General features: G+C 44.5%; 1 protein-coding gene and 1 non-coding gene across 2 annotated transcripts in view; one reads left to right on the forward strand and one right to left on the reverse strand.

Annotated features, from left to right (window-relative positions):
• The first annotated feature begins 620 nt into the window (after positions 1 to 620).
• Positions 621 to 24,540, forward strand: part of TULP4 (TUB like protein 4) — a 93,658-nt gene continuing 69,738 nt past the window's right edge. The window contains exon 1 of the mRNA XM_035108643.3: positions 621 to 877. The gene's annotated coding sequence lies outside the window, so the exon portion shown is untranslated. The remainder of the gene's footprint in view (positions 878 to 24,540) is intronic.
• TRNAI-GAU (transfer RNA isoleucine (anticodon GAU)) lies at positions 9,277 to 9,352 on the reverse strand. Its single transcript has one exon. It is a non-coding gene; the product is annotated as a tRNA-Ile (tRNA).

Below are 24,540 nucleotides of genomic sequence, written 5' to 3' on the forward strand. Positions count from 1 at the left end.
ATAAACAATAACGGAATCTTTCTTTCGCGATGAAAATAAAGGAATCGCATTGAGGCAGTACCAGGCCGAGGCCTAAAAGCCGCATCCTTTGACCCGGAGCGACTGCCTCCGCTCCCGTATAGCGGGGTGGATAGGCTCGGCTGCGGTTCCCCGCCGCGCGGAGGGGCAAAAGCGCTCTGCACATGCTCAGAGGCGCGGCTCGCCTTTTGCCCTCCTCGCGTGACACCGAGCGAGAGACCCCGGAGACACGGAGAAGAGGAGGAGGGGGCAGAGCCGGAGTTGCGGGTGGGGGCGGGGGGCGGCGAGAGACAGAGAGAGAAGCAAGTAACATGTTGGGTCATGTGGCTGCGTCACGTGAAAGGGGAGTCAGGCCCAGCAGCAGCAGCAGGACCGAGAGACAGAGACACAGACAGACTCTGGACTCCGGGCTTGTTGGGGAGGAGCAACGGCAGGCAGACGGGGCTGGCGGGGCGGAAGCCACACAGGACGAGCTCTAGTGGCTGCCGCCGGCGCTGCCTGTTTAGTCTGCTGCGCCCTGGACGGAGGTAAGGAATTGGCCTCTCTCTCTCTCTCTCTCTCTCTCTGTGTGTGTGTGTGTGTGTGTGTGTGTGTGTCACATTTTCTTTTAACTGCATCCACCCACCCTATTATCTGCTATGTCGGAACTGGATCTCTCTCTCTCTTTTCTTTCTCCTTCTCTCTCCCCCCTCCTCCAATTGCATTCCCTCCTGGCGGTATTCTTCTCCCTTCCCCGCGGATGCAGGATCTCTGTGTATGGGCGGGAGAACCTCGCCAGGGCTGATGTTGGTGTCTATAAAATCCTGCCCATCTCCCCTCCATGTCAGATCAGATGCTCCGGCTGCTTGTGGATGTTGAGGTATTTTATTTGTTTGTTTTCCTCTCGCGATGGAGCAGGGCTGCTTCTCGCTCGGCAAGAGATTTCGTGTGGCTTTATTTTCATTTCCTCTATTATATTCATTATTATTATTATTTTAAAAAGGAGAGGGTGGGGGAGAAAAGCGTGAGACCTCTGAAAGCAGCAAAAATACAGGCTGCCCAGAGGTGTAGGGGTGGAGGCGGAGGCGATTGGGGTCGGGGTGGTGGCTGTGGCGGGTGGGTGGGTGGGTGAGTGGGAAGGTGGCTGTGTGTTGTTGTGTCATGCAAGGAGCCAGGTTTGTGGTTCTTTTGTTCTGATGGACCACCTGATTTTACCCCCCCCTTCAGGGTGCACTGTTTTTGTCTACAGTCTTGCCTGCCAACTAGCCATCCATCCAGGAGGCTATGTAGGAAAGGAGGCAGTGACTGGAATGGAGCCCCTTGTTTTGCTTGTGGTGTAGGTTTGCAGCAAAACCACCCCTCTTTCCTCTTCTCAAACCCCTTCCCTGTGCTTCCTTCCTATGTGTCACGCCATTGAAGGAATTTTGATTTTCTGAACCTTCCTGTGTAATATAGCTTGCTGGGTGGAATATACAGCATTGCTAAAGATGGACCTGGCGGTGGCTGCCAGCTTTAAGGATAGAAGAAAGGAGGAGAAACAGCATTAATTGTTGTCTGAAAAATACTGATGTCATTTACCTGTAGTGCTGGACTTATGGCTAAGTCTTGTTTTGATCTGGATGTTTTTGCTACCGTGTTTGACTTCTTACAAATGATGCTAATTTCTGCACAATTTGAAGATGGGATCACTAAACCTTTTACCTAAAAAACTTAGGAGATAGGGAACAAGTAATCAATAAGGTCCTGGGAAGAAGATTCTGTGAGCTTTCTCTGCTACTACAACTAATCAGACAGTGTGATAACTTTCTCAGCTCTAGGTTAATAGGCAATATCTCCAGCCCTGTCATTTTCTTTCTAACCCTTGTTTATTTCAAATAAAAAGGAGAGTTGGTGATGGACTTGCCAGGTTACCCCCCACCATAGTTGGTACATATATCTGTGTTCAGTTTTTCTTGCAAAGTGCAGGAATAGTTTTGACTAGGTAGGCAATAGGATGTAAAGGGTCATCTGATGAGAACTGTTGGTCATACAACTGTATGTTGTGCAGCATGTTTCACTGGCAGGTCCATTTTATCATGCTGAAATTCGTCTGCCCAAGGCATCCCTTTCTTAAGCCACATGCTGTGCTCTCAAATGAGAGGCTTTGGTGTTTGTATTCTGATAGGGTTTGCAACATAAAAAACCAGACACTGGCAAAATTAGTTTTAAATGCCAGCCTTTGCAAGACAAGTTTGTCAAGTGGAAGATGCTGAACTAAAAGCTCCTCATGCTCCCCCATCCCTCCCACTTAATCAGATTTAAATGGATGGCATCAAAATAAGAAAAGTAGTCCTATCATATAGTTTGCAAGCTCTGAAAATTATTTCATGTTCACTATTCTTCTGATGAGGTTCCTAGAGTTTTTCTAGTTTTACTAATATTTCATTTACATTGATCTTTTCTTTAAATAAAAATAATTTTAAAAATAAGATTAGGTTTATTCATCATAGTTTTGCATAAACTGCAGCTGAGAACTAGAATAGCATATTGATTAAGGATCAGCTGTGGGCTAGGACAGTCCCAGTTCACATCTCACCTCTGCTATGAACTTAGCAGACAACTAAGCCTCATTTCAGGCTCAGTGTACTGTCTGTGTTATTATAATACTGGTGCATGATACAGGGCTGTTGTTCACTGAGCTAGAAAATGTGTTATTTAAATATATTAGTATTATAGTAGTAATTATAATGACTGCATTATTATTGATGTAGATCGGAGTTTCCCAAAGTTGGGTCTCCAGCTGTTTTTGGACTACAGTTCCCATCATCCCTGACCACTGATCCTGCTAGCTAGGGATGATGGGAGTTGTAGTCCAACAACAACTGGAGACCCAACTTTGGAAAAACCCTAATCTAGAAAGACAGAGAAAGAGGGAATTGCGGGAATATTTAATGCACTGCGCCCTAAGTATAACGTTCTAAGTAAAATCATAAGAGAGCCACAACAACATGGGACAGAGAATTTATCTGCTGTAAAGGATTAGGTAGAAGACAATTAATGTGCTGTTGGGACAAGGTGGGTTGTGGGTGGCAATATTGCAATCTAGACCCAGAGGGCATGTTTTCCAGGTCAGTACCCTGATATTAGTGGGTGGAGTTGGGGGAAGTGAAACTTGGAAGTGTAGCAGGCAGGACGTGCTACCCTTCTGAGTAGGCATAGGCAGAAAGCAAGGCTTCTGGTATGTAGAAGCAGATATGGCCAGTGCAGAGGTATCGTCCTGCCCACCAACTGCAGAAGGTGATGTTGCACACCTCTGTTCTCCCCCACGAGAAGAGGTATCTGAGGCCTAACCACACACAATCCTTAGTAGTTTTGTAGGCTGTGTCCCAACCTCACAACTCAGTGTTCCTGGTTTAAGTCATGGCATGGTATGATTGTATCCAGCGTATTTTTTTTAATTTTATTTTGCCTGCCTGTGTCAGCCATAGTTCTCCTCACCTTTCTTCCCCCTTACCCTATATGGAGTGGGCAGTTCTATGCATGGTTGCCAGAGTCTCACAAGACTATGAATTTCATATTACATATGGTGGATCTGCAAGCTAGTACCATAGTACAAGGGCGAGGCAATAGTCAGTGTGATCTGACATTCCCGTTAATGTTCTTCTCACATGAATTCCTCTTGATCTGATGTATTGCCCTACAGCTGTGGTTGGACTACAACTCTCATCACCTCTGTCTGGGGCTGGTGGGAATTGTAGTCCAAGAATAGCTGGAGGGCACCATGTTGGCTTCCCCCTGCTCTACTGCAGAGGAAATAGGGAAATGCCTAGTTCAAAAGTTGCTATGTTAGGAGCAAAGGAGCCTGACTTATACTGAGTCATACCATTGGTCCATCTAGCTCAGTATAGTCGTACCTTGGCTCCTGAACGCCTTGGGAGTCGAACGTTCCGGCTCCCAAACGATTGAAAACTGGAAGTGAGTGTTTCGGTTTCTGAACTTTTTTTGGAAGCCGAATGTCCAGCGCAGCTTCCGCTATTGTTTCTGGCGCGCCTGCCCAGTTGGAAACCAATTGGAAGTCGTGCCTTGGTTTCCGAATGTTTCGGCTGTTCGACTTCCAAGGTACGACTATACTGTATACACTGCATTGACTAGCAGCAGCTGCTTCAGACACGGGTCTCTCCCAGCCTTATCTGAGAAGCTTGGGATTGAACCTGAGACCTCCTTCATGCAAAGCAGGTGTCCTACCACCATGCTGTGGCCCCTTGCATTGTTTGTGAAGAGCTCATCGAGAGCCAATTCCTGTTCGTTTTATTCAAGCAAGGCATAGCAACCTCCTCTGACTTGCCGAATGAAGGGCCAGTACGTGCTAGCAAGCAGTTCCATGGAAGCTGTTAAATTGCCCCAGTGGCAGCACATCCTTCTGGGCTTGTCATATTAAACTAGTGACTTATTGCAAATGTAGAGCAAGCTCACAGCGATGAAAATTGAAGTGAACTTCATGTGGCCAACACCATAATCTGCTCACAGGGCAGCCTAACCAGTTGGCTAGTTAATAAACCCCCCCTCGTTTTGCCATGAATCTGTTTTGCTATACAGGAATAGGGTTGAAATCTTGCAAAATATCAGAATTGATGGGTCCAGTAAAAAAAACCCCACAAAAAAACAATTACAACTTAACTTATTCCCTGTCCCCGTTATGATGGGCAATCTTCACTTCATAAATGCTGCGTAGAGCAATTTTCAATTGAGTGATTCAGAAAATAATTGGTATGTACGAATCAACTTTTGTGGAAGGCAACTGTCAAACACCTAGAAGAGTGAGTAATAGTTACTATTAACTTTCTTATATGTGATTCTACATAGCCTTGTATGTTGAGCAGCTTTAAAAATGAAATGGAGAATATTTATGGGATGTGGAGAGAGCTCTGTAATTTAGATAAGAGTTTGCTTAACTTACACCACCCTTCCTCAACCAGGTACCCTCCAGATACTTTGAACCTTGGCATCAGTCATCGCTAGGCATTGGCCATGTTGACTAATGAGAGCTGTAGTCCAAAACAGCTGGAGGATGCAAGAGCAGGGGAGATTGGTTTAAAGGATGTAAAGTCCTATAAGAGGGCAGTGTTGTGTGCCTCACCAGTACTTTAATTTATCTCTTACAGACAAACCCATGTTATACTGAGTCAAACCACTTCCTTTCTCATTCAGTACCATAAACATTGATTGAGAGTGTATAGGTCCTTGGAGGTGCCATGGATTTCTTTGGGACTAAGTGGTTTGATCACACTGCCCTGGTGGGGAAGAGCTGCAGCTCAGTACCGTAGTAGAGCATCTTTGTGTACAGAAGGTCTGTCAGGTTCAACCCCTGGCATCTCCCGGCAGGACTGGGAAAGACCCTTGTCTGTAACCCTAAAGACTGGCCAGTCAGTGCGGACTGAAGTGGGAAACCTAAGGCTGTGGACCAACTGTGGCCTCCAGGTCTCTCTCTTTGGCCCCCAGGATTCTTCCCAGGGGAGGTTCTGTTGCACAAATACAAATCCTTGCACTGACAGAACTGCTTACCTGAATACCTATGGGCTCCAGTTCAACCTGGAAATAAGCTCGGTGAACTCAGTGTGACTTGCTTCTTCTGAGTAGACTTGCCGATGAGTAGATAATGCCCTGAAAATTATCTTTTCATTTCCTTTTTTGGTTTCTAATGGCCTGATCCAAACAGCTTGCTATGCCAACAAAGCTGAGATACAGTGACTGCTACGCCAGCCCACAGTTCTGACCTGTGGTATGGCACCAACCCGAGAAGTTTCGAAATTTCAGTGCTGTTCCAATAAGACCTTTAGTCCAGTGTGGAAGAAAAGCACTGCACAGAGCCTTTCAGTTTATTTTATTTTAGTTTTTGTTTGTTATTTACATCCTGTTTTTCTGTAGGAACAATTAAAGTGGCTTACAGTAAAAAGGATAAAAATACATCAAGGCAAGAATAAACAAAATTAAAACACTAAATCCGCTGTAAGTAGTAAAAATGACAACAGTTGAAAACATTCGGAAGAGAGCAGTTATTAAAAACTCAAATCTCTAGCGTATAGCAGGTTTAAAACTCTTTGAATAGCAGATCATACATTAAAAATTAGGTTGAACGTTTAAAAAGCACTTCCTAACCACTGAAAGGCAGGCAGAGAGGGAGCCTAGCGGGTCTTCACTGAGAGGGCATTCCACAATATTGGTTCCCCACCTAATCTTGCTTATGAATAGGACAGAGAGCTATTCTTCTGTGACTGATCTTAAGGGCCATGTTCACAGAGGACTGAAGGGGTGGGAAGAGTCAGTACTGGGAATTGCAGTATTTGATAATGTCACATATAGCAATCCTAAGTTAGGAAAGCTGCATGTGCAGGCAGGGCCGCGCTGTGAAACGGGGCGGGGGGGGCACCAGAGGGATCTTCGCACCACGGCGCCAGGGCACCAGATACGCTTAAGACGGCCCTGTGTGCAGGTTGGGTTTACTTCTCCTAGCGCACTGCTTTGTAGCTACATTTGAGCAAGCTATCCTCTGTGTTATGGCAATTCAGCACCCTAAGAACGGGTGTCTGTTCTTGTTACATTTCAGATTATCTCTTTAGCTTTTATTGATAGCCCTGGGAGTTAAAAACTTCATTTAAAAGTAAAAAGTGAATGCCGTGGCACATAACATATATGGCTCCCATAGACTTAGTCATATTAAACTGAGAGCTTTTGATCAAATAGTCTTTATTTGATGAATATTATCCTTTTTAAATAGATCAATCATTAATTTGATGTAATAAATATGTATTTTATGCAAAACTCAATATCTCAAAGACAAAATAGTTTGGTACTGTCTTAAAGGCTAACAAATGTATTATGGCATAAGCACAGGAGCCAACAACATAATCCATACTACATTTTCTAAACTGGTAATATATGGCAGGAATGGTGAACAGTTTGCCCTCCAGATGTTGCTGAACTACAACTCTAATCAGCTGCAGTAAGAATGGCCAGGTATGATGGGAGTTGTAGCTCAGCAAAATCTGGATAGCCAGATGTTTCCCAACCTGTTCTATAAAATTATCTCTTTAGGGAAGCTTTTCTGGCACCTATATTTTCCTTTTGGTGCAAGGCCAATGTTGATCTCTCAGGCTTAAAACACAATAAAAATCATAGCATTTTGAGACCTTGACTTTTCCTGCCTCTGTGGCATAACACAGAAATAATTTTAAGAGGTGTTTTAATAAATACAAATAATCAATAAATAATCAGTCTTGCTCATCATTTTGCCCGTTTGCCGTTTCAAGGGGACAAGCCAGACTACCTCAGTGCAAAGAAAATAAGTTAAACAAACCAGTCATTAAAGATGCCAACACTTTGATAATAGTGGGGAAATGTTTCAGTCCCCTTGGGCATTCTCGAGCAGACTTGAAAGCTGCCATACCTGAAAAAGAAAGTTTCAAAGAGATTCTCCAGCATGAAACTGGAATTATTGTAAAATCTGCAAATGATCATACTTAGCCATTACCCACGAGACTAACTCACTGCGAACACTTTTTTAGGTGTCAGTGTACACTAGTTGTCTTGCATTGCCCATTCACTACCAGTTAGGAATAGGCTGCTTGCTCTGATTTGATCTTCTGTTCAGGGAGGGGGTTCAAATATATCCCCACATGCATCTGAAGAAAGTGTGAGGCGTCCATGGGGCGGCATGGACTGGCTTTGCCTCCTACCAGTTACGTACCCCAGAGCTATGCTCCTTCTGGCCAATGTGCACATTCAGCGTACGTGGATATATGCACACATGTACCGATGTATGCATGTAGAATTCCACTTGGGGGGCGGATTCTGATTAACCCAGAGGACACTCCCCCCCTTATGTGGAGGTGTTCTCTGTATGCATAGCTGTATGCTTGTAGGACCTTTTCTCGTGTGGGCTGAATGTGTATGCCCAGCCTGGTATGTGGCCGCCTTGCACAGTGGCAGTTTGAGGGGGAGGGAAGGCTGATGGGGCAAGCAGCTGCCCTCTCAAAAAGATCACGCATTTCACTTATCTGTTGGGTTGGGGCCCTATAATCTTGCTTCATGAAATGTTCTCCCTGCTGATGCCTCTGTCTTTCCCTCTTACTAACATTTTCCTTACAAGAAGTCAAGGCAGCCTACATTGCCCTTCCTTTCCCCTCACAACAACCTTGTGTGGTAGGTTAGAATGAGAGGCAGTGATAGGCCCAAGGTCACCCAGTGCCGTCTGTTGCTGAGTAGGAGTTTGAACCAGGCTCTCTGCAGTATGAGTCCAACCGCTATACAGCAATGGGAACCTTTTTGGCCCTGTGGGCCATATGTTTATCTCCCTCCACTCCCCACAGGACTGAGCCCTGCCCCCGCAGGAGGTCATGGTTGGGGGGGGGAGAGGAATGGCTTTTCAGGCCAACTTGGACCTCCTGGTGGGCCAGAATTGGCTTATAGGCCAGAGGCTCCCCACTCCTGCACTATACCATACTGGCTCCTGTGTTTTGTATAAAATACGTCAGCCAAGGATCTCACAGTCTGTGCATCTTACAAAGTACACTTCGGTCCACAAGCAGTGAGTTAGTCTTTGCTGTAACAAATTGATGGAGCTACACCTCTAGAACATATCAAATATCTCTTTTTGAGATACTAAAGGAATTGTGAAACAACTTGCTGTTTAATAAACAAAATCTACTGATCACAATTTGAAGGAAAGACTGTCTTTTAATATTTGTTTCATTTCCTATATTACAGTAACACACCAGAATCAAAATAGCCTCAAAATGTGTGTCCTTAACTCTCAGCCCTAGCAATTAAAGGTTGCCCTCACTGCTTAAAATTGATCTTAAAGCTGTAGCTGATTAATCCACTGATTAAACCAACTAAAGTTTGCAGTAGTCATTCAATTATTTGATATTGGGCGGGGGGGGGGGGAATAGGAGGACTGGCAGCAAGCCAGGCACTGGAAAACAGTTGGGTTTTCCTTACCTATTTCCACATGTATTTCTCGCTGGTCCACTAGTTGGAAGCCGCCAACTGTTGGAAGCCGCCCAGAGTGGCTGGGGAAACCCAGCCAGATGGGCGGGGTATAAATAATAAATAATAATAATAATAATTATGATTAATATTATTATTATAGTTGTGGTGATGGGCTTCCACCTTTCCACATCAGTCCAATACTGAAATAACAGAAAAAGCTGCATGAAACAATGTTGAATGATAGAATTGTAGAGCTGGAAGGGATCCTGAGGATCATCTAGTCCAGCCCCCTGCAATGCAGGAATATGCAGCTGTCCCAAACAGGGATTGAACCCGTGACCTTGGTGTTATCAGCACCATGCTCTAACCAACTGAGCTATGTAGGAACATAAGAAGCTGCCTTATACTGAGTTGGCCCCATTGGTCTCTCTCTAACTTAGCATTGTTTACACCAGGGACAGCCAACCTGGTGCCCTTCAGATGTTGTTGGACTAAAACTCCCATCATCATTCACCATTGGTTATGCTGGCTGGGGCTGGTGGGAATTGTAGTCCAACATCCCATTGGCTACCCCTGGTTTACACTGACTGCCAGGAGCTGTCTGGGGACATTCCCAGCCCTATGTGGGATCGTATTCTGTGTACAAGGAAGATGCTATGCTGCCGAGTTATGGTCCAAAATGGAAGAAAGTAGCATGAAACGAAGTACGGAAGAACAGGAAAAGCTAACTGTTGATGGCTATCTGTCACCCTCTCTCTGTTGCCATTGCTTCTCCTTTATAGGAGAGATGAGCATAGCTACTGGGAGAACTAGCTAGAGAAAGGGAAAAAAACTTTGCTGAGGAGCAGTAAGAGAAACAGGCGAGGAAGCAACAAACTTAGGGGTGGCTGAAGCAGTCCAGAAAACTGCCTGGGAGTAGCTAGTCTTACCCCCAAATAAAACCGCTCCTGCTGCAGTGTTGACAAGAAGGAAATGCATTTAAGAGTTAGTACTCCAGTCTGCTGGAGTTAATAATGGGCAACCCCTTTGGATAATGCGTTGTGTAGGAGGACGAGCCGCCAGCTTCAAAACTGCAAAGCTATTTTAAGAGTCTTTATTAAAATTGAACCATATTTCACTGGAATCCACTCCCTGGCCCTTCTGTTAAATATCTCATTAGCACCAGTTTATCATTGAATTTTGAGCTTAACATAGTCACACACACACACACACACACACACACACACACACACGTAGTGGGTGTCCCACTGTGAGAGTCCTGAATTGCTGGTGACCCCGTAATGAGTTGCGTGTGGGTTTTTCTGGTATGTGTCTTCAGATGAATGATTATGCTTTTGTTTTGTGGGGGTAGAAAGGCGAAGGATGATGTGTTTTGACATTTGCCGTGCGTTTTCTAGGTTGAGCAATTGCTTGACATGAGCCCTTTTCCCAGGAGCCGATGAGTCTAGCTCTCCTCCCAAGGAGACTTCTTGTCGATTGCTAGAGAATATAACTCTTGTTGGTCACTAAGGTGCTAGTGGAAGGAAGTTTTTAATTTTGTTTTGACTACGGCAGACCAACACGGCTACCTACCTGTAACTCTGCTTCTGGTAGTGATGGAGCAAGGTCTCAGGGGAATAAACGGCTTGCGGCTCTCCGGAGTTCACACACACAAACTGCACGGGCAAAGAAAGGGTGATCCTGAGTGCTGTGCACACTCACACACACCTGAGCTCTGTCCTACACGTTGGGAAGGCTGCAAATACACATTTCACTTTTTATATTTTCTAATTCAGACAGGGTGAAAAGATGGGCAGCAAGCCATGAGTTTTGTTTTTGGTTTTTTTAAAACACATCTCCCCTTGAAAGGTGCAGTGAGAGAGCTGTAGTGGTTAGAGAACTGGATTCAGACCTGGGAGACCAGCATTCAAATCCTCACTCAGCCATTAAGCTCACTGGGTGACGTTGTCCCAGTCTCTCAGTCCAGCCTAACTCCCAGGGTTGTTGTGAGGATGACAGTGGAGAGGTCGGAGAACCATGTATGCCATCTTGAGATTCGTGGAGGGAAAGTGGGGTCGCAATGTAACAATAAATTTAAAAAAGTAAAATATATTGCCTATGCAGTCATAACTTGGAAGTCGAATGGAATCTGTTCCGGAAGTCCGTTCGACTTCTAAAATGTTCGAAAACCGAAGCACAGCTTCTAATTGGTTGCAGGAAGCCCTTGCAGCCAATCGGAAGCAACGGAAGCCCTGTGGACATTCGGCTTCCAAAAATAGTTTGCAAACCAGAACATTCTCTTCTGGGTTTGTGGCGTTCGGGAGCCAAAACGTTCGAGAACTAAGCTGTTTGAAAACTAAGGTACGACTGTATTGGGTTTATTTGGGGTCCAGAAAGTTTGTTTTGAGAGCTCTTACTGTGCAGCCTCTGCTCCTGACCCCTGCTGCTGCAGGCCAATCCCACTCAGAACCCATTTTATAAAAGGGAGGTCACATAACTTTTCTTTTTTAAAAAAATAATTTTTATTAAAGATTTCTTAGTTTACAAAAATACGTGCATTATCTCTTTTTTAAGTTGCCTTTTCTACAGATCAGTTTCATTTTTTGGTGAGACATTAGTGTTGCATGCAGTATAAGGTTGGGAAGAAAAGAGGGTGAAGGTGGGGGTGGGGTGGGAATGCTTCTATAGCTATTTAATGCTCCTTTATCTATTGTTTCTAGAAGACTTGGGAGGGAATAATTGTAGTATTGGTGCCAAGTGTCCTTTACAGTGGGTGTGAGCAGAAGTGCTTCTGGTAGATCTCTGGGTGATTGGAAGCAGTTTGAAGGGTTCTGATTCTTGACAATAGCAACAACAAAAAGGCTTCCCTCTCTTCTAAATTAGGCTGCTGAAATGAAGAAATCTTGGGAGGTGGAAACCAGGACTGTGAGCTCAGTCTTGTTACTGAAAAAATATATATATCTAGGCACCCTGTTCCTTCATTCTATGAGTGTGTTGCCTTTCCCAGCCAATATTTTGTTCACCTGGCTCAGGCCGGTGGGCTTTTAGTCTTAATAAAATAGGTTGTGAACTGCCCTGAGATCTACAGATAAAAGGTGGTATGCTGAAAGAAAGAAAGAAAGAAAGAAAGAAAGAAAGAAAGAAAGAAAGAAGATAGAACCCACCAACCTAAAGTTTGCCCCCCCCCAAAGGATATTCATTGTCAGGGCCGTCTTAAGCATATCTGGCGCCCTGGCGCTGTGGTGCGAAGATCCCTCCGGCGGCCCCCCCTGTTTCCCAACACCCGCCACGCAGTGCCCCCCTGGCGCCCTGCTCCACCCAGCCTTGCCGTAGGGCCGGCCCTGTTCATTGTGCCAAGCTTTTTCTCTCTGTAGTTAACATTACTTAAAAAAAAACCCTAGTACAACTACATTCAAATGTATTTCTCTGCGGAGCAATAACAAATGCATTCTATCCCTTTTGGTATTTCATTAGATTCTCAGAATCAGTGAGTACATAGTACATCACCTCTCCAGAGGTATATCTGGCCACTCCTGTTCTGTAGGAGCACTCAAGCTGCGGGTCAGCTTGATATAAGCTTAGACAGGGTTGTTGACTTATAAAAAGATGCTTAGTACATGAATTGCTTTTCTTTTGATGGGAAGCACTGAAATACGCTGGACTGAAAGACATAGTCTAAAGCCAACATTCTCAGACAAAGATGGAAAAGAAAGCAGCCTTGCATGTTAGTCCATAAACATCATTTTACCAGCCCACATTTATTAGTCATTTGTGGCACATTGACTAGATGGATTTAAAAGGGGATTAGACAAACCCATGATGGAGAGGTCTCTCAATGGCTCCTAGCCTTGATGGCTGTGCTCTGCCTCCAGCAATGCTTCTGAATGCCAGTTGCTGGAAACCACAGGAGGGGAGAGTGTTCATGTGCTCAAATCCTGCTTGCTGGTTTCCCACATGCATCTGGTTGGCCACTGTGAGAACAGGGTGCTGGACTAGATGAGCCATTGACCAGATCCAGCAGGCTTTTCTTATGTTTTTATAACAACCAACTCTTTCAATTTACATAAACCTCCCTGTTTGGTTGCCAGTAGGTGCTTATTAGTCAAAACAGGCGACCAGGTGAGTAGCTCTTCCTGAACCTGAACAAAGCATGAGCACAGGGATACAATTTGCTTTTGCTTGGAAGTTAAGCGAGGGCTTCGTCAAGGAAAGTGATGTGTGAAAAATGTACTTGCGTCAAGTGGTTTCACTTAGAACAAGGCAGCTGCTGCTAACTGTGCCTGTGGTGTTTGGGCTAGGATTTCAATTATATGTCAAGGGCATCTAAAGCTTGGACTCTTTCATATTGCAAAATAATAGCTCCCAAAGTGTGTGTCCATTCTGCATACAAGGAAAGAAAGGGAGAAGAACTGCAGGCCATTGAATAGCGATGGGATGGTAAAACCATTTAGTGGCTGAGCTCCTGGTACTTCACACTGTTTCCTTTATCTCATCTGCCACATACCCTTGTACTCTGTATTATTTAATCCAGAACAAGTAGCACTTCTAGACTCACAACTGGTAGAGTTTAAAAATGCTGCTTTGCTCTTCATTATAAATAAATCAAAGGGGCTTGCAAGGTTCCCAAAATAAATAAAACCTAATAAATGCAACAAACCCAAAATATCTGAGGTCAATATTGTATTATAAAACCAAGAGCAGGTTAAAATGATGAGAGTTGTTTGGCAGTGAACAGTCTACCTACCTCAAGAAGTATAGTGGTTTTTCTGTCACTGGAGGTATTCAGGCTGAGGCCAAATCGGTCAGAGATGCTGTAGTTGCATCCTGCACAACAGATCCTGTGCCAAGCAGAGGTTGGTCCAGATGACATCCAAGGTTACACTCAGTTCTTTGATTGTATGAAAACAACTCCACATAAAAGCAAGGATGCAAAAACTCTAATCTGCATCGACCCAGTTTAGCATGAATGTGTGAGTGTGCAGGTTTCTGGGGAGGAGATTGTGGCTGCTTTGCTCTTCCTCCAGTTGTGCTGCTGTGAGCTAAGCCATGGTTTGGCTTAGCATGCCCTCTGAATCCAGACTCATGGTTTGTATTGCTCTACCTTTTTGGTTTACAGCTTGTGGTTTGTCAGGGGCAGGCTAGTGCAAACCATGGCTTAGTTAGCAGCAGCAAGACCAAAGGAGGAACCAAGTGTCCCTGATCTTCTCTTGAGGAACCTGCATGCCTTCCATACTCACACTGATGTCTTGGTTTGGCTTAACATTATGTGAGAAATGAACTATTAAATGCTTGGAGAATGAAAAGCTCTTAAAAGCCTGTCTAAAGCTTTCAAAACAGAGAGCCAACCACATCCCATCCCTCTATGGCAGGAGTTCCATTCCCTGTGTGCTGTAGTAGAAAAGGTTGCTATCACTTATCCAGATTAGAATTTCATTAAAAACAAAGGGAGAATTTTCCAATACGTAGAGGAAAGACAGGGCAGTGACCACAAAGATGCAATGTCTTGAGACTTCTTTTCCGACTAATTAAAAGTTGGTACCTCTTTAATGCAGTATCATATCTTGTGCAAGAAAAGCAGGTACTTGTCAGTGGTCTAACACAATACTATGTGCAAAGTCCTAGTATGTTTCCTGGTAGAAGGTAATGCGAAAAACTACCATTCTTGGAAAGTGCCAAATGTTGGCAAATTTCTATTTAGTGTTTATACCCCCAAAACTAGAGCAAAACCCTATTTTAAAACAAACTTACAAATCCACATATAAATTCTTTTTTAAAAAAGACTTACCGGTACCTAAAATTAGAGGAGGCCAAAGCAAGATGTTACAGGTTTGAGGGTAGAGTTTGCTCACATCTACTTGAGCTGCTGCTCACTGAGCAAGTCTAATGGTAAAGTTGGAATTGGAAAGCCAGTTACTCCCAGTATAGTAGTGTCAAGGGAAGAGCAGAAACTGAATTAAGATCCAAAAACGAAGAGAGAACAATTAGACAGTAAGGGAATACAAGGGCGAAAGCCTAGAAACGCCAAAAGGGAGGAGAGTCGGGAAAGCAGAGAAGCTGAAGGTTTTGGTACTGATGGGTTTTTAAGACCAATTTTTGAACATGCAGGAACAGCAAGAGAAGAACAAGAGCCTTAGGAACAGCAGGGCAGCCTCTAGCTTATCTCCCCCAGCATTTATACTGGGTGATGCTAGTCCTAGCAGGGTTGCCTCTAACCAGGTTGTCGCAGTCTTCTGTTGCCTATTTATTACCTTGACTGAGTCCTGAAAGACCTCCTCCCTACCTTGCAGGACCTGGCCTGGGAGGGTGGGGCCCTGACGGACTCCAGCTACAAAAGCAGAGGCTGCTGAACAGAATCTTGGGCTGGGGTACTGTTTAGAGGGGGTTGCTGTTATTTTTTTGTATTTTTATTTTGGATATTATGATTTATGCAGAAATTGTTAAATTTGGCTGTCTGCTTTTCGATGTTTTGTTTATTGTTTAGACTACTTTTGGTATGTTTGTAGCTATGTAAGTTTTTATAAGTTGTAAGCTGCCTTGAGCATGGTTTTAACTTTGGGCAGGTGGCATATAAATAAAATGATTGATTGATTACTTGAAGAGGGTGCTTGTTCCTCCATGCTCCGCAGTGACAGCATATTGGGCCACAAAGCCCAGGTTCAATTCCTACACATTTCTTTTACATTCCATTTACAGCTGAACTAGTCAGATTGGGCAGAACTATAGCTGCATGTCCTTTCGCTTCTGACCTTTGTTGACAATGGGTTTGAAAAGTGTTAATATGAAGAACCTGTCCTAGGTATGCTTAGAACACCAGAAACCGTGGAGCTAGTGTCATAAATCTAAATGGGTATGAAAATCAAAGTGTAATATTGGGAATTGAAAGTAGAACATACAGTGAAGGAAGTAATTGCTTCAGCAATTGTATACATCGCTTGAGCAATTGTGAGAGAATTATGCCTCAAACCCTGTTTTCTGGCTATTGATAAAATAGATGCATCGTCTGACATGCTTTGTAGTTAGAATGAAGCAAAATTGATCATTCATTGGAAAGAGTGGATACATGCACATGTTGTTGTTTAGTCGTTTAGTCGTGTCCGACTCTTCGTGACCCCATGGACCATAGCACGCCAGGCACTCCTGTCTTGCACTGCCTCCCGCAGTTTGGTCAAACTCATGTTCGTAGCTTCGAGAACACTGTCCAATCTTGTCCTCTGTCGTCCCCTTCTCCTAGTGCCCTCAATCTTTCCCAACATCAGGGTCTTTTCCAAGGATTCTTCTCTTCTCATGAGGTGGCCAAAGTATTGGAGCCTCAGCTTCACAATCTGTCCTTCCAGTGAGCACTCAGGGCTGATTTCCTTAAGAATGGATAGATTTGATCTTCTTGCAGTCCATGGGACTCTCAAGAGTCTCCTCCAGCACCATAATTCAAAAGCATCAATTCTTCGGCGATCAGCCCTCTTTATGGTCCAGCTCTCACTTCCATACATCACTACTGGGAAAAGCATAGCTTTAACTATACGGACCTTTGTAGGCAAGGTGATGTAGGCACATACATGCCTCCATGCACATACATGGAGTAAATAGAAATGGTATATCTGTCACTCTTGAGTAACAAAATTTGCCTTTTAGGATGATTCAAGCAAACAGATATATTTAGGGACTGCTTTCCTAATGGATCTTGGGAGGGGGGGGGAGAAAAAAAAGCTATTTTAATACCAGCTATACTATCTGGTGTATGTTTTCCTTGTGAAAGGAAAATTCATCCAAGTGTTGAAAAAATAAAGTCGGAAAAGCTTTCTCCCAAGTGCCATTAGGTACTTAGAGTAACCTCCTATCTCTCAAGCTTATAGCTTACATCTGCCCACGTTGCTTCATCTAGACAGGCACCTGGTAATACTCTGTAACCATTGCCTTAGGTTCTGACCCAGAGCTCTTTCACCAATACCGTAGTAGCTCCCTCAAGATTCAAGACTCCTGGCAATACTGTATATAGTACCTTCCAGGAAACCCCTCGGTAATTAATATACCTCCCTAGTTACCCAATTCTAATTGGCTGGTGAATAATCCTTTCTTGGGCATATCAGGGCCTATGCTGTGCACCGGCTATCTTGTTTCAGGTGTTATGAAGCAGCATATTGAAGGTTTCGATTGATTTCCCTTATTTTCTTTAGTTCTGTGTAGTTTGTTCCCCACCCCCTTTATTTCTAGGAAAGCTGTGAAAAAAGGGTACAGTACTTTGCTCTTAGGGTCTGCAGCAAGGAATTGTGGTTTTTTTCTGTGTGTGTTGTACAAAAGCAGAGGCTACAGTTGTGTAATGGTCTATTGTGGAAGGCCCATTCTCTTGCGGTAGGTTGCCCTTTAAAAGGTACTTTGTGTAGCGGGTGGTTTGGGAGATGGTGAGGAGATTCTAAGAAATGTGAGTTGAAGAGATTCAGAGAAGGAGGCTTGAATATTTGAAAGAGGAGAAGAGGACTGAGGAGGCGACAGAGAGAATTACGGTAGCAAAAAGAATCATCCAGAGCCTGGCAGTGCAGGAGAAAAATGAAACCACCTAACCTGGTAGCATTTATCCAGCAGCAGCTTCACCGTCTGGGAGTCTGAATTTTATTGAGATCCATCCCTCCTTTTTGGATTAAGGTTAAAGACTTGCCTTAAATTGTATTTTACCAGAGTTGTTTCCCTCCCCCACTCCCCTGCCTCAGCTTATTAAGTAAATCCAGCTGTTACTTTCCCATTTTAGTGAGTTGACTGCTAGTTTCCTCCTGTATACTTTCTGGAAGTGAAGGGACTGGAAGTGCCGGGTGCTAATTTGGGGCCTTGGCATTATGCCTCTTTACATGGTTTTGAAGTGAAATACCTAGGATCCATAGTTCCCTTGCCCCCAGACAAATTAGTTGCTTGTAGGGAACTTGGCTCGTGGCTGTTAGTTTGTTTCTACAAATAAATAAGAAATTCTCACTGTCACATTCTGTGTTGAATTACCAGATTCTGAACATGCTGTGAATGGCTGGAATACTGCCTGGGCAATATGGGGTGCTTCTCCTTTCAACAGGGTTGGGGATTTCTTGTCACTGATTGTTGTATAGTATACAGTATCCTCCGCCTGCCATTCCTATGTTCTCCCTCTTTCCCCCAATCTCTCTTGCTTCAGATGGCAGAATAAAAGTATTCTCTAAACTGAAAGAGATTCCTAATTCAAGGTCCCTTGCCTAGCCTTCTGATAGGGTCTGCATCTGATAAACTGATGATTCTCTGCTTTTTTCTGCATGCCTTTTCTGTCCCCTGCTTTGCACTGGTGATCAGAGATACAGTATTCTTTGGCAGGGCTGCTGCTTCTGCACATTATTGGTTAGTAAAAAGCCTGATTAGCAATGATGGTGCCAGTTGTAGGCTGCCAGCTGTGAAGCAGTCTGGGCTGAAATGCCATGTGGGGTTTCAGCAGCCACTTTTTATGGCTGTGGCTGAGAAACAAGGCTCCTTTTGATTTTATATGAGTAACAATCCCCTGGAATATGATCCTGGGATATTAATGCTGTGCATTAAGTATGATTAGGGAACTCTCCTGTCTTCAACAGTCTCTTGAATTGCTGCGTATTGTTACCGTGCCATTAATGTGATTCATCAGCTTTGAAACAGCTTGTCCATTGCAAAGGAATTATGTGAATGTTTTAACTTTGTAAAGCTTTTTGAAGTTCTGCTGGCAATAATCAATATGAAGCCATGCCCAAGGCTTTTAAGGCAATTTGGCCATGCTCTTTTCTCTAGACTGAATTGCTTTTCCCCATGGAAGTATTAGTGAAGAGATAGGAAGTGATAACGTTATTGCATTTAGCGGGTGACAAGAGTGCCAGCTGCACGGCAGTAATGCAATAGCTTAGATGCAAAGCCCTCAGCATCAACAGGTGTGTATGTTCCCCCTTCACATGAGGCTTAGAAAGCATGGGAAATTCTTCACCACCTGCCTGCTATTCACCCATGCAACAATTCCTGAGAAATCATTTGACATCTTTCACCACCACGGTTGCATTCATATCTTTTCCCTCTTGGTGTTTTGCAGTGGGGTTGTTTCTCCAGTTTTTAGGAAATGTTAGTGCTTTGGGCAGAACAAAGCTTTCAGATGGGAACACGCTACTATTTCTTCGAGTCTTGAGGTGCAGTTTTTGATGTGGCTGGTGACAGAATGCAACCCTGCTTCTTTGTCATCTGTCAGCGCTTCTATCATTGCCTTCCCCACCCTCCGTTCCGCTTGCCAGTGGAACTGACAAGGTGTGTGTGGCAGGTGGGGAGGGAGGTCTGTCAGTTTCACAACTGCCTTGTTGGTTTCACAGTGATAGGGCACTCATATTTCCATTTAAAAGCAATTCCCCTCTTTAGAACAGCAGCAGTGGTGGTGGTGCAATTAATGTAATTTTGTCCTCTCTTTGGTGAATCCCATTTGTTACTTGTGCTGTGCTGGCTGGCAGAGGAACAGATTGAAAGAGATTGTAGTGCTGGAAAAGGTTCAGAAAAGGGCAACCAAAATGATCGAGGGGATGCAACATCTCCTGTATGAGGAAACACTATAATATTTGGGCTTCTTTAATTTAGAGAGAAGGCAAGTGAAATGGGATATGATAGAGGTGTATAAAAATATGCATGGTATATTTTTCCCATGGAAGTATTAGTGAAGAGAAAGTGGGCAGAGAAAGCCCCCCCCCCCCCGGTCCCGGTCTTGTAATGCTAGAACTCAAGGACATCCAGTGAAGCTGAATACACCACCACCACCACCACCATCATTTATTCAATTTATGTATCAGGGCAGTGTACAACATTAGAAACACATTGCAAAACATCAATGATAAAAACATAGCAAAATGCATGCTGACAGACAGCCTAACAGTAAAATAATCACCATAACAGTTATTTCCCCCACACTTACACAGGTCATAGATTATTTAATATCCATGGGTAAAGAGCAGTGTTTTGGCCTTGGCCTCTGAAGACATGTAATGATGCTGCCAGATCAGCCTCTCTGGGGAGAGCATTCCACAATTGGGGAGCCACCACAGAAGAGGCCCATCCTCTTGTTGCCACCCTCCGAACCTCTCGGAGTGGACACATAGAGAAGAGCATCAGATGACAAGTGCAGGGTCCAGGTTGGTTTGTGTGGGGAGTGACAATTGAGCTATGTTAAGTGCAACACTAGCACTTTGAATTGGGCCCAGAAACTAATTGGCAGCCAGTGCAGTTGTGCCAGGATTTGCACCAGCTGAAGTTTCCGAAATTTCTTCAGAGGCAGTATAATGCATTACAGTAATCCAACCTAGATGTTACCAAAGCATAAGCCCCAGAAGTTAGGCTATCCTGTCCAGGTACGGGTGTAGTTGAGCCACCAGCTGAAGCTGGCAGAAGGCACTCCCGCCACTGGTCACCTGGGCCTCAAGTGACAGTAGTGGATCTAGGAGCACCCCCAAGCTACGTACTTGCTCCTTAAGAGGGAGTGTGACTCCCTCAAGAGCAGGCAATCTTCCACCCATCCAGTCTAGGGAATGACCCACTAACAGTGCCTCAGTCTTATCTGGATTGAGCTTCAGTTTACTGGCTCTCATCCAGTTACAGGTAGGTAGCCGTGTTGGTCTGAGTCGAAGCAAAATAAAAAAATTCTTTCAGTAGCACCTTAAAGACCAACTAAGTTTTTATTTTGGTACTAGTGGTTTTCAGCCCGTTCAATAACGGGCGCTAGAATCCTGGGGTTCGGAGAAGCGCTTGCGCAGCGCTTCTCCGAACCCTGGGACCTGTCCTTGCTGTCGGCGGCAGGGGGACAGGAACGGAGGAGGAGAAAGCGCTGCTTTCTCCTTCTCCGTTCCTCTCCCGCAGCCGCCGACAGGAAGCAGACATCCCAGGGTTAGGAGAAGCGCTTGCACAGCGCTTCTCCGAACCCTGGGACCTGTCCTTGCTGTCGGCGGCAGGGGGACAGGAACGGAGGAGGAGAAAGCGCTGCTTTCTCCTCCTCCGTTCCTCTCCCGCACCCGCCGACAGGAAGCAGACATCCCAGGGTTAGGAGAAGCGCTTGCACAGCGCTTCTCCGAACCCTGGGACCCGTCCTTGCTGTCGGCGGCAGGGACAGGAACAGAGGAGGAGAAAGCGCTGCTTTCTCCTCCTCCGTTCCTCTCCCGCAGCCGCCGACAGGAAGCAGACATCCCAGGGTTCGGAGAAGCGCTTGCGCAGCGCTTCTCCGAACCATGGGACCCGTCCTTGCTGTCGGCGGCAGGGGGACAGGAACGGAGGAGGAGAAAGCGCTGCTTTCTCCTCCTTCCTTCCTCTCCCCCAGCCGCCGACAGGAAGGACGCGCGCACTCTCCCCCCCGCCTCCTCCAACCGCCGCTCCTCTCACGGGCCAGGGAGGGTTGTGAGGAGGCCTTCGCCGGCCTCCACCCTCACTTCCCTGACGTGCCGTGCAGTGAGGCAGTGTCCGGCGGGAGCAGCGGTTGGAGGAGGCAGAGGGGGGGGAGAGTGCGCGCATGCAGTCTCTGCTGTCCAATCCCTGTATCCCTAGCGCACATGCGCAGTGACCCAGGGACACACGGGACAGCTTGGACGCAGGGACAACTTGGACATTATTATATAGGATAGGATGAGATTTCGTGTGCATGCACACTTCTTCAGATACGCTGAAACAGAAGTCAGCGTATCTGAAGAAGTGTGCATGCACACGAAAGCTCATACCAAAATAAAAACTTAGTTGGTCTTTAAGGTGCTACTGAAGGAATTTTTTTATTTGGCTCTCATCCAGTCCATTACCAAGGCAAGACAAAAGGTCCAGGCTGTAGCTCTGCTGTAGTTTTAGTCCAGATCAGACTCCCAGTCTTTCTTTTTTAGGTGAGATACAAACCACACATTTAGTGCAATGTGCAGTTTTGACTGTATCCAAATTTTGGAAAGATTACATTTACATGGGGACCAAGTAATGCACAATTACCGGTAGCACTGAACAGGACTGGGATTAGTGCTACCGTAGTGTTAAAAAACATCTGCTGTTGCTTGGAAGCACCTCTGCTTGTGCATTCTCTCCTGTCACTTCTGCAACAAGGTTTTGAAGGTTGGAGATGTTGCAAAAGACTGCACAGCTTATTAGCTGTCTGTTGTGGTCTACCAGGTGCTTTAATTTCTAAAGAGGAAAAGTAAAGTCAATACAAGAATATCAAGCAACTAGGTTTTTATCTTAAGCAATGAAGATGGAGAAGCCTTTAACCTTTTTTTGAACATTGCAAAAGTTTATCCTAGAATTAGTGGCAACCCCTTTATCCTCTACCCTGATATAGCTACGTATCTCCAGTGCTGGCATTGCATCTGAACAGATTCCGGTCCCAATAGCCATTGTATATAATAAGGCTGCTCTAGGTTTCTCACATGGTGTGGTCCTGCCTACATTTTTTTGATATCCTGGGAGATGAAATAAGTCCATGTAGACCAGTAGAATGGCTATGGAAGTACGGTAGCTTTGTGGCCAGCTGGGGAAGACTGAAGAGCAGAGTCCACATGGCTTATAAATTGAAGATGCTCTTCATCATATATTAAGGAAAGGAAATAACTTGTGACAGTCATTCAAATAACTCTGATAGCCCTCTTTGAATAGGTAGTTTTTGTCTTTGTTAATTGATTGGGTCACTGCCCTGTAAAGATGTGATGATGGCAAAATCTCTGAGCTTTCACAGGATACAAAGGCATCTGGGCTACATCTGGGCTACAGCTGATTACACAACTCAGGTCTGAAATATTGGCCTTGTTCAGTTTCCTTTTCTTAGACAAAAAATATCCGACCTGCTCTTCATTCTGATGGACACAATCATGAAAAAATCATTTGTATAGTAAGTAGTAGGTACGATGAAGCCTGCTCAAATTCCCCATTAACATATATAGTAAAATTTATCCACCTAGCATCTGCCCAATCAACATCAACTGTGTAAAATGCAGAGCATAATGTTCACCAACTGGCTACATGACTATTAACCAAGACTTGAAAAGCAGCTGTGATATGGCCATGGTTCTCAGTTCTTTGTTGTTTGTCACTTTGAGGCTTCAGAAAGTACTTTGCCTTATTTCTTGGGGGTGTAGTGGGCACCGGGGACAGAGTTTAGCGCATGGGCTCACAAAGTACTTTGCCTTAGATCTTAATCATGATTTCACAGCTCAAGAGCTTGATGTACAATATGGTATTAAACCTTGCTGGTAGTTTCCCCCTTTTCTTTTTTAATCCATTAGGCGCTTCACATCTCTTTGCATGTGTCATAAATTGATATAAATAACACATGTTATTAATTCAGAAGGAAATTGCCCAAATAAATCAGGCAGCTCGGAACAACATGGAATACTGGTTAAACAATTGGGCATATTTTGTGTCTCTGTACAAGATGTGTTGAGGTGAAATTGCTTTTTCAATTTGTTTCCTCTAATGGATGAAACCCAGTTAAAACAACCAAACCAAGCTGTATGTAGCATTATCAGCTTCTTATTCAAGCTGATCAAATCCCAAGTTCCTCATAAAAAGAGCATTCCTCAACAATTTATTACAGTACAGTGGTACCTCTGGTTGCAAATGGGATCAGTTCCGGAGGCCTGTTCGCAATGTGAAAAGGCTCCATCCTGAAGCGTTGTGTCTGTGCACGCGTGTGATGCAATTCGGCGCTTCTGCACATGCACGCACGCCGAACCCAGAAGTAACCCGTTCCGGGATTTCCGGGTTCAGTGTGGCCGTAACTTGAAAAGATGTAACCAGCAGCGGACGTAACATGAGACTGTATTATACAAAAAAAACCACCTGCAGTTTGAACTCTATGTACAGTGGTACCTCTGGTTACAGACGCTTCAGGTTACAGGCTCCACTAACCCAGAAATAGTACCTCGGGTTAAGAACTTTGCTTCAGGATGAGAACAGAAATCACGCGACGGTGGTAGCGGGAGGCCCCATTAGCTAAAGTGGTACCTCAGGTAAGAACAGTTTCAGGTTAAGGACGGACCTCCAGGACGAATTAAGTTCTTAACCCAAGGTACCACTGTACTATGATTGGAAAGTATCTTCTTTTTACTGGTCCTACAGTGTTATAAATTGAATATCCTTCCCAGTTGAAGGACGGGTTTTTAATGTCTTCTCTTTGTAAAGCAACTGTGCAAGTAGGCTAATCTTTAAGGATCTTTTCCTTTAATTTCTTTTAATGCAATAAATGCATATTTCCCCTCATATGTTGTACATATGGCCAGTTCCCCTGAAAGTAGCGCTTTTGTCATGGATATATTCTATTTTCTGAGTGTGCAATGTATATCTTGCATGGGGGACGAGAGGGGGACGTGATATTCCTGACTAGTTCATAAATTAGTATTGTGTTTGCTTGATGGACTGTGGTACCAACAGGATATTGTTTGTGATGACCTTGTTACCAAATATTTGGTACTTTTTATTATTTATTTGGAGGCCATGTGCAGGGAGGGGCATAGCAGCTTTCTTCCTGTACAACCAAGCTATCACCTCATTTTATTTTTATTTTTAATGTGTGGGTGAGATACCGCCATGTAGTTACAGAAAATCCTCAAAAGGATGATTGTATCAGATGTAATATTCTTC

The sequence above is a fragment of the Zootoca vivipara genome, chromosome 3 (genome assembly GCF_965207765.1).
Source record: "Zootoca vivipara chromosome 3, rZooViv2.hap1.1, whole genome shotgun sequence".
Classification (NCBI taxonomy): Eukaryota; Metazoa; Chordata; class Lepidosauria; order Squamata; family Lacertidae; genus Zootoca; species Zootoca vivipara.